The sequence below is a fragment of the Alosa pseudoharengus genome, unplaced genomic scaffold (assembly GCF_046254945.1).
Source record: "Alosa pseudoharengus isolate Yale_2024_CS ecotype anadromous, Long Island Sound unplaced genomic scaffold, YU_APseudo_1.1 YU_APseudo_1.1_scf_22, whole genome shotgun sequence".
In the NCBI taxonomy this organism is placed as follows: Eukaryota; Metazoa; Chordata; class Actinopteri; order Clupeiformes; family Clupeidae; genus Alosa; species Alosa pseudoharengus.
In genome coordinates, this window is record NW_027468680.1 from 26,601,276 (window position 1) to 26,612,319 (window position 11,044).

Here is an 11,044-nt window from a genome sequence, read left to right on the forward strand (position 1 = left end):
TCTTTGTGGCATTTGGCTGTGGTCAAAGACAAAGACTTAATAACAATTTAAAAACAGTTGACCTTGACAATAATGAGCTGACAAATTAGTGAGACGTAACAGAACATTAACACATCAGCATTAAGGGTGGGTTGACTGTTTGTGTTTAGATAGATAATTTCTTCACAGAGGCCACACACAGTAATTGTCTGAGGGTCTTTCTCTCTCTCTCTCGCTCGCCGTGTCTCTCTGTCTCTCTCTCTTCTTGTCTTGAGTGTGTGTGTTTGTTTGTTTGTGTGTGGTGGAGAGGCCACGATGCGAGATAATTGATTTTATTAATAAGTAACAATGATACAAGCAAAATATTGCACCTGCCAGTGAGCTCAATTGGTGTGAACATATGCTGTGGGTGGTATTGCTCGAAGCTATTTGGGTGTCTCTCTCCAACCAAACAAACCATTCAGGGTGTTAATTGAAAGTTACAGATCCATCTTTATAATACCTTTGTCTAAAAATGTTTTTACGACTTCAAAATTGTAATGACTGAGCTCCTCCTAAGCTTTTGTGTTCCATGAATTTATTGACTTATACTCAGTTTGTGACAGCACTGTGTGTCCTATAAACAAAATTGCCCCATCTGAATTGCAGACACAGAGTTAATCTGAAATAGAGCTCTTACATCTATTTCATAATAATATATTCAATATATTTACCTGTCATCCCGACTGTGCTGCTATAATTTTCCCTATCCTACCAGAAGTAACAGCTTGTGAGTCATTGCTAATTATAAATATATGGCAGATCAGGAAAATGTTCAAAGTGAGAAGGAGAAAGCTCAATGTAAAAAAAAAAACTGTACACTGAGCCACTTAACAATGAAGCAATAATCCAAAGCTTTGCTAAGATACCTCCGGAAACCACAGAGAGGTTTTGTTGGTTGGTTTAATGCATTACTCTTACACTACATTGATAAGAACACTAATGGCATCTAATGTAGGTGCAGTTTTGGATGAGAAGGTCAGCACCGCAGGAATGAACATCAACACATTTCACAATCAGCTGGTTCTGCCGCATGCACTGTGATCCTCTTGTGCACCCCCATACTGCTGTCTTTCTTTCCACATGGGGATAAGCAGAATTGGATTGCCCTGAGAGAGGCTTGTAAATTGAATAGCTGTTTATTTATGATGCTGTATGATGTGCGGTGGCAATCTATTTACAAACAGTGTTTTATGAAGCTGTTGTATTTTTCAATCACATATATTTTGCATACGTGCATGTGTGTGTGTGTAAATGTCTATACATGTTGATGTATGTGCATATACACATGTAAAAAGACATTACAGTCCAAGGTCAGTATACTCTCCCTTACATGTCTGCCCTGAATTTTCATTGACAGAAGCCTCCACAGTGTGTCATGTGAAACTGTTGAAAGGCTGAAGCACAGTGTCATTAGCTGCAAACATGCCTCTAGAGGACCGTTAGTATCCTCCTTAAGCGCTGCCTCCATCGCCCCCCAGCCCAGCCCGACCCGGCTCCCTCTCCTGGAAGCAGTGTCCTCTGGAGCACTGGGCCCAGGAGCAGTGGCAGGTCAGGACCCCGGAGAGCGCCGGCAGAGGAGCTGGGGGATGCGAGAGGGGAGGGATGAGGTCGTTAGTGTGGAGGAGGGTGTGTGGAGACAGGGGCCTCTCTCTCTCTCTCTCTCTCTCTTTCTCTCTCTCTCTCTGTGTCTGCCCCCCTGGTGACTGGCGTTTCTTTCAGCTCTGTTTCACACAGCTCTACAGCTGACACCCAGTGCTCCTGTGGCCTCTCACAGAGCAGATTGAGCTACGCGGGTAACGGTGGTCAAAGCTACTGTTGGCATGCTGCTGTCTTACCTCCAGTATCTCAATATGCTGTCTGCTTGCACAGATTGAGTGCTACGCTAATGGAAACTGACATTAGCAATCAATGTTTATATACAGTACTTGATGCTTATAAGGAAAATACTGGCAGCTATGAAAGGTCAAAAGCAATGTAGTTCCTTCCACAAACTGTCAATTTATTTACTGCTTGATGGCTCATATAGTGTGTATGAAAAACTCGCCCATCTTCATATCAAGGGGTGTAAATTAGCATTGTAAAATGGCAGGCACACTGCTTTCAGAAGTGTTCCGTCAGCTTGCCCGGGGAGACTGTTTGCATGGCTACATTACGGCTCTTGTTGTAAGTCACGGCCTCTTAGCAAGCCCTTCAACTGTCACACTGTTAATCACCTGGAATCCCCGTCCCTCATTTTTGTGAGACCATAAATGCGGTCGTATGTGGCTCTCTTCCAGCCCAGCTGCATGGCACTAAGGGCTTAGTTTTCATGGTCCGAAGGTCACATTATGGTCACTGCTAGAGCAGTGGGTGATAAAGAAGGAAAAGCAAGACGCGAACTATGCGAAGGTGCATAGTTTGGAAAACAGGAGACATAGGGAGGTAAAAACTATTCCTTCCACCAGCAACCCTCTTCGGCGACATGAACACTCAAAAGCAGGAGAGAACAAATCATCTTAACAACTGTGAAAATGGAGCAGTCAACAGCTTTGTCATGTATGGCATTCTTCTGCAATTTGTACCTCAAAATCCAATAACACACCTGTCATTCTTTCTGTTAGGATGAAGAAATGTAATACAAATAGACTAAGCCATGTTTCAGGAAATCTGTACTGTTTCTTTTTAGTGCAGACAAATAAAGAAACCAAAGGAGAGAACATGTCACCTAGCCTGGCGAGCCAGACCCACATTATAATGTAGGGTCTGGGCACTCACCGTTCGCAGTGCTCAGTCCGAGGGTCGGGATCAAGGGCGCAACTACCCATTTTTGAGGGGTATGCAACAACAATATTGCCCCCCCCCCCCCCCAAAAAAAAAACAAAACACAAACTAAAGCAAAACAAAAGACCAATAATTTACACTATTACTGTGTATTAGTGTCTATTGAATATGTTTTTAAAGAAATGCTGCCAATTTGATGTTTAACTTGATGTTATACTTGATAAGTAATTTAAATGGTGCATTGCCACTTTAAGAGAGTCTAAACGGTTCTCATAACGTCCTTTTGCCAGCTAATGCTCACAATGGATAAGGCTGGTAGGCACTCTAGCCTTGTTTGTTTGCACCACATTGACAACACAATATTAAGTTATTACAAGGAGCCTTCATTGTTAGGATATGGAAAAATTTAATGAGTTACTGCTAGCATGACATTTCTGTTTGCAGTTGGCCATTAAAAGTGCAGTATGAGCATGGTAGCCACCTAGCTATCTGAATGGAATAGGCTATGTTTCAATCGGCATTATGCTTAACAAACGCTAGTTAGTCTTTTAACATTCATATTTGCAAGCCTCCAAGTACAGACGTCATCACTTTAAATCCTACCTGTTGCCTTTCACCGTCCACTTATTTAACTGCTGTTGCATGACATGCCATCTCCTTTTCCCTCTTTCTTTTTCTATTTTTAGTCGTCAACAGCTTTTTTTTGCTGTATCCATCTTTTTCCTAGACGGCAACTCACTAGAGAGACCGGGGTTGGTTGTCACAATTTTTACTCATGCATGAATTGCTCATCTTCAAAAACTCTTTCAGCAGTAATTCCTACATGAAATGAAAGCTTGGGGTCTTGGCTTTAAATGTGTATAATTTTTACTTTTAGAATGTATTGTAACAGGGAGCAATTAACCATCAAAGACACTCTGACACAATGTGACAATCAACCCCATCACGGGGTTGGTTGTCACAGGGTATGGGGTTGGTTGTCCCTATAAAGTTTCAATGGGATTTCAGTGATAAAATGGGATCTTAAAAAATGATGTGTAACTTTTTAGTTTTTTAAGCTAGAAACTGCAAATAAGTTTTAATATGAATACCACCCCTATGATAGTTGTCATCAATGCCCCTTATGTTTAAACAATGGGATTAAAGGAGGTGATCAGTTACTTGAATTGTCTACTGTGTTGAGAAATAAAATGAAATCATTTTCCGTGCTAAAACCTCTTTATTATCATGTAAGTTGCCAACAAAGTTGCAAACACAGTGACAACTGTGTCTCAGTGACAACAAACCCATGTGACAACCAACCCCATGAGCTATGTGACAACCATCCCCAACTGACCTCTTGACAAAGATGTTAACCTAGCTGCCACATGGCTTTAACTTGATAGCTAAAATATGACTCAAAATAAAGCTACTACCTTTGGCTTTTTAATGAGTGTTTTGTTTTTTAACTACTAATATCCTACAAGCTCTCAATACAAAAACAACACCAACATGAAAATTTACTCTGACCCATGAAATTTAAAAATGGTCTCCTCACCTCAATGCTGTGTGTCTGCTCAGCAAAATTCCTAGTGCAAATGAGTAAGCTATCAAAGGGTAACAGTTTGATATCAAAATTTTACCACAGCATCACCTAGTGTGCCTGGAATAAGCAATGTGACAACCAACCCGTGAGACAACCAGCCCCGGTCTCCCCTACTCGTAGGCCTATCTGCTCGCCCAGCGCTCACGGCGCCCCCACTCCCTCTTCTATGTCAAAATTCTATAATGGAATCTTATGAGATAGGGCGCCTACTCTAGCCTGTTAGTCCTCTAAAATGTTACAGAACATTGAGAAAAAGTTTAAATTATTTAGAAACGGACAGCAGTAGCTACATATAGAAAATACCAAATATATATATATTTTTTTTACCATCGCTTTGGCGCCCCCATGGAGCTGCGCCCCTATGCGCCGCATATAGCGCATACCCACTTTTTGCGCCACTGGTCGGGATAATCAGTTGTCTTTCAAATTCCCTCTGCACGCAATAGGACGCAATAGGATATTTGTTTTCAAGTAGCAGGGAATTCAAGCCAAACCGTTGCAACTCTGCCATCAATCATTATGTTAAGCCCAACAAACGACTCTATACACGATTTCAATGCCAGATTTAGTTTCGATTTCTAGAGCTCACAAGTCAATGGAGAGTTGCTAGACTAGCCCTGGCAGCAATTTGCTGCCGCTAGGGGCGCGTCTAGATTTCTAGGCTACATGTCACCCACAGCTGCATTCAGAAATCCCTTTCACATCAGGGATTCAGAGAGTTTATTTTTTGTCAGCTCAATCGCAGTCGAGGATGTTCAATTGAGGCAAGCGAATTAAGTGAGCTGGCCTAAAACTGGCTGCCAGTCCACCAGTGTCCAGAACACAGCCCCTCGGTCCTGAAGGAGAAAAAGCAAGCCTGTCATCACTTGTCAGCCTACCTTCCTCTTCCCCTGCTGTGGAAAATAGAACCCTCCCTTGGGTGTCTTGATAAATGGGCTCCATTTTGCAGTCCAACATGCTTTCCACTCTCACCTCTGGAGCGATCCACAGAAAGAGACCTGTGCAGCCCACACACACTTGCTCCAATAGGGTCAGAATTCCAGAGGAAGTGTGAAATTGTTTCTGTTCCATTAAGCCTCAAATCAAATCATAAGGTGATTTCACCATACTTCATATGGCACATGGTCCATTTCCAGTGAAATGCACTGAATATGTGATTCATAAAGTCTTTATACATCTCAGATGTAATACCCTAGTCGTTTTCTCAGATTTCTCTTTGCCTCTCAAAGGGTTTTTCACTGTTTTTCCCTGCAATGAAAATCTGAAATGCTCTGTTTCTGCCTGATCCTCTACACAGCACCTCTGATATCCCTGTGTGTGTGTGTGTGTGTGTGTGTGTGTGTGTGTGCGTGTGTGCGTGCGTGCTCCCTTCTCCATTAACAACAGCCTATAGTCTTGTATTTTCACTGTTGGACGGTATCATTACCATAAGAGAGCTACAGTAATATCACATTAGCATGGATCGGCCCTCCTCGTGGTCATCATCCTGCCCTGCTCTATGAAAGAATAATGGACCCTATCTCTCCCTCCTGCTCGTGCAGGGAGCCTTATTAGGCCATCCACTGCCCTCTTGCTCCCGCTCTGATGAGGCCATTTTACCATAGTGCTGATCTGATGCCACTACCTGCAGAATCCCTGATTTTGTGCCTTTACCAGCATATAAATGAACTTGACTTCAGAGCAGCAGGAACCTACTGTAATCAGCCACTTCATGCATCTCAAGGTTTTCTAAGTGCCCTGACTGATCTGTCATTTAAGCAGTGCTTTTTGGATGCACTCTGAACTATTAAGAGTTAGTTGTATCAGAGTGGGCTATGTGATGGGAAATTATGTTAAATGGCTCAGGAAGCAGAGATAGAATTAACCTTGTTTTCTTTCTCTATATTGTAGTGCTTCACTGATTTTTTTTCTATTTTTACTTATTTGTGAGATTAAAGGAGAACTCCAGCCATTTTTAACAGAGAGCCCTGTTGTTCGAGGTCACAGTGTACTCATAATTCTCATAAATTATAATCCCCATCCTCCATTCACTAATGTTGGTGCTGTGCCAGTTCAGCTGTCATTTGGACCGTTTCCATGTTCTTACATAGACATCAATATTAATATATAACCATTGCAATGTTCAATCATCATTTTTTGGAAATAACCTTCAGATTTTGGTCTTCATGGAAATGAGAAAAGGCATGAGTTCGACTTTGGTATGGACTTTAAGCTACAGGAAGCGATGGAGGGAAACAGAGGTATGTGACTGCCTGTACAAACACTGGATTTATACTGTTTCTTCACAATTACTGAGTTGAAGACACACAGTGGCGTCATGTAAGGACCCTGTTCATGTTGCACAGCACATGTAATTACATTTTGAGTCTGTTAAGAGGCACAAAGGCACAGTTTAAGTGATGCCCCCAGAGCATAGCTTTGTAGCAGCCTGGTTATATTAACTGCTAGCAGGACAACCTGTGTTAGGTAGCACCAATTTTTTTCACTTGTTTTCTTACCTGCAGTACTCAGTGACCTAGACTAGAGCAACAGGGCTCTATGTTAAAAATAGCCTGAGTTCTCATTTAAACATAACTATTTAGTAGTGATATGCGTAAGATGTCCAGGGTGGGCCAGGTCAAAATCACTAGATTCTGAGACCCTTTCCACTCAACAAAATGTTTTGAAAACAATATTTTTCCTTTGCGTTGGCAAAAAGTTCATCGTTTTCAGAAATATCCTTGTCCACACGGAAACACAAAAAATTAGTAAAAACACTGTAGTATGCTACATAGTAGTAACAGTAGTAGGCTACAGTACATATACCCAGCCAGTAGGTAGTGCCTTGCAGCAAGAGGTCTCACAAAGAAGAGACAACAACCGAATGGAGCATTGGCGTAAGATTGACATTGGCACACCTGTAAAACTAATAAAGTTAATTTTCAAGATCAAGGTTTGTGACGGCTATATATGTGGAAATGTAATGGTCGTTTTACATTTGCCATTATGTCTGGTGTAGAAGAAGTAAACATTAGCTTGCCATGGACCTGAAGTAATGTTAGCGTTTTCAAAAAGTTGTGTTTTCCTTGTCCACATGGCAATGGGAAGTCATCCCCGCATGACGTCATCAATCTGAATCTCTAATCACACGTCTTAGGGAATTTCTTTGTGGGCCTTAGGGTACACTATATAATGGCCCAGTAGTGACTACATTGGATTGTTATATGAATTAAAAAGGGCTCTTATTTCTATGTGTTACATGATAGTCTAAGGAAACATTATCATGGGTACTCTACTCATACTACAAGATACGGATGGATGCAATCACGTTATTTATCGTTAAAATTAGCAATTTGCGGGTCAGGTGGGGTTAGAGTTGATGTTTTGTGGGTCAGGCGTGACGGATTGGAAATCCAAATGGGGTCCGACCAATCCGACCCGCGCATCAGTAATTCTGGTATTTATTGGACTATTCATAATAGATTATTGACAGATACACACACACACATGTTCAAATGAATACTTGTATTATCTATACCCTTTAATCAATTTCTTTACCCGAGTCCCACTATGCATTCTACAGGAGTACCCTGGCATGTCTACAGAGGATCAGCGTTCACCACTGTTGACTTCTATGTGGATTTTGGAGGACCTCATTTTCATGCTCCCACATCCACCTCAGTACCCAACAGAATACATTATGTTGCTCATTTGCTGAGCAGATGCCCACATTCTGAGCAATTTACATAGCTCCCCATTCAGAGGAGCATATTTCCCAGACAGCTGGACATTTAGATAGGCCATCAAAGTGAACTACACTTCCCAAGGGGACTGGAGCAAGGTATTAACTTTTGTGTACCATGTCCTTCACATCAAGCATGTATGATGCTTTTGTGTAATTTTCATCAATCAAGTCATTATCAAATGGATGAGTCTATTTCAAGGAGGTGTTTTGATGTGATCCAACCTGTTGCATTTTACCAGTGCCTTTTACCCTTTTCATTAGTACCCAAAATATAGAAAATCTGTGCTGGCATGAGAGTTTGGGAGAAGTGCTAATGCACCTGGAAAGGTACGTTGACTATTACCTCTATATACCAAAACAAACCAACACACATTCTTACTCAGACACACACACACACCACACACACACACACACACACACACACACACACATAGATGTACATGTTATTTTTGTTCAACAGATTTTCTCAACATGAAGAAGAGTACTATCAATGTCTATCATTAGATCTGAGGGCCCTCTCATGTCTGAGCCATCCTCTGGGAAAGCTGCTTGCTGTTCATTTATTGATGCCAGGGAGGAGATGTTTTGTTGGGTATGCATGTGCATACTCTCCTGTTCTGCATCACACTTCAAACATTCACTTCACTTGAAATCATTTCACTACACACCTCAAAGTGATCATCCATAGAGTATATGAACACTGATGATCGTGCTGTGCACATGACTATTCTAATGTCTTCTAATGATTTGAAGGTTATCGTGTCCCAGTCTGTTCCATTCAAAATAAATCTGGTCTCTTAAAGGACGTGAAAGGAACACAATCTATCTCAATCTGTCAGTCCTCAGTTAAATGGTAAGGGCATTCCAGACATGATATGTCTTTTGGCAGATGGTCCAGTGGGTTCACCGTTCTACGCATAATTCAAAGTGACCCCACCTAAGTAGAAAATTATTTATTTATTTTTAAAGTGTATTTTTGGGGTTTTATGCCTAAAAATTTTGACAGCAAAGAGAGTGACATAAGGCGAGAGGGAGAGAGAGACGGGGTGGGATTGGGAAATGACTTGCATTGGACATTAACCTGGGCCCCTGTGGGCGCTTGGACCCAAATGTGGTATGGACACTGCAGCACAGTAATCCCACCCCCCGGAAGAAAATAAATTAACTCATAATAATATAAAAGACAATCCAGTTGTAATATCTTACATCTTATATCTTTGTTCTAATCCTCAAATGCATCTCTGACCTATGACCAAAGGTACTTGCAATCACAAGTGTAGTATTGCTAGAGTGAACTCAACATTCCAGGAGAAAATGTTCTGTGTCTGTGGTTCAGTTGTTCCCTGGCATTGCCTTAGAAACTATTTGCGGTAAATCAAGGCTTCGTACAGCCTTTGATGAATTTGTGCAATCCCGTAACAGCCTGAGGGATTTGCAACCAAGCGCCTGCTTCCGATCTGATCATTGTATCTCCATTCATGCTTGGCTACAGCCACTCAATGCAACATACTCCCTCGAGGGCCAGCTCAGTCATTGGGAGAATCAGCTGTATAATGAATCTATTATTATTTTCCTTTTATTTAACCACTATAACAAACACCTTGATTATGAGTAGGGGCACGTCAGCCATAGTGACATTTGGTAAAAGAGGTGCTGTGGGGGAAAATCAGAGATGAATATCTGAGTATTGCAGAAATTACAAAGCAATACTGCTGAGGAAAGGGCATATTATATTCTAAGAAAATAGCATGGGAGAACATTCATAGTTTTTACTAAACACGGCCTGCTTTGAATTTTAATGCATTTCTTTTTCCCTTTGCAACATTTGACAGTTTCAAGAGTTTCATTAATATATGGTAAAGGGTATTATTTTTTCATCGAAGTATTTTCACTATATTTAATTTATTAAGGCATCTCTGAACTGTTGAAACTGTTGAAGTGGCTTAAAAAAAACTCAGCAAACACGCGCACTACAGTATAACTGTCAGTGAAAGTTGAAAGGTCATTTCTTAGTGAACTTAGTGAATGGATTTGTTCTGTGAAGGCATTTTTGGCATCAAAACGTTAACACAAGCAGTGAGCCAGTAATCCTCTTCTGTACTAAGGAAGTGGACTGGAGACCACAGGACCACATCCACATACACACACACACACACACACACTCTCTCTCTCTCTCTATCTCTCTCTCACACACTCACACACACACACACATAGACACTCACTCACTCACTCACACACACACAGGGGAGAAGAGAGGAGGCCAGATCAGCTGCCACACACTGGTGGGAAGGGATAAGGCACATTGTCTAAGCCGAGAGAGTTGCATAGTTCCCACATAGTTTGGCAGTCAAGAGAGCCTGGCACAGTCCAGGGGGAGAGCCAGAGCTGAAGCAGAGCAGGCCAGGTCTAGGGGAAAACGTGCTGGGGCTGCCTGTGAAGAGAGCAGCGCTCCGGGTCTCCTTGGGGGTAGCCCTCTCGTGGCTGCCTGGCTAACAGATGTTGGTCCAGAAGGCACCTAACAGGATGAAGATAGGCCCCCACGTGGGCCGGGGAGCAGGATTAGGTTGCGAGCGCAAGGTAAACAGATTAGTCCCTAATGGGAGCCTGCTTTTTTAACCTCGTCACTACTGTCACACTCAGGAGCAGCGCCGTTTAACCCCACGAGTCACAATTCCAGCCCCCAAGGGTCTGCAGGACGTCAGCGTTTCTAGACATCGCTAAGGGTGGACCCAGGACGTTTCCAGGGATCAAACGTCACGCAGAAGCCCCCCGGCCATCTACCTTGGATCTGTTTACCCGAAGCCTACTGCAGGACAGAGAGCACCTTTTTTAATGGCATCTTGGATATTCAGGCATCGGAGAGTTTGCTTTTTACCCATGGATCCAAGATAAAAAAATACTTTTTTTCTCCCACACCCTTTCCAAATGACCAATTGCGCATCCTGAAGTCCACC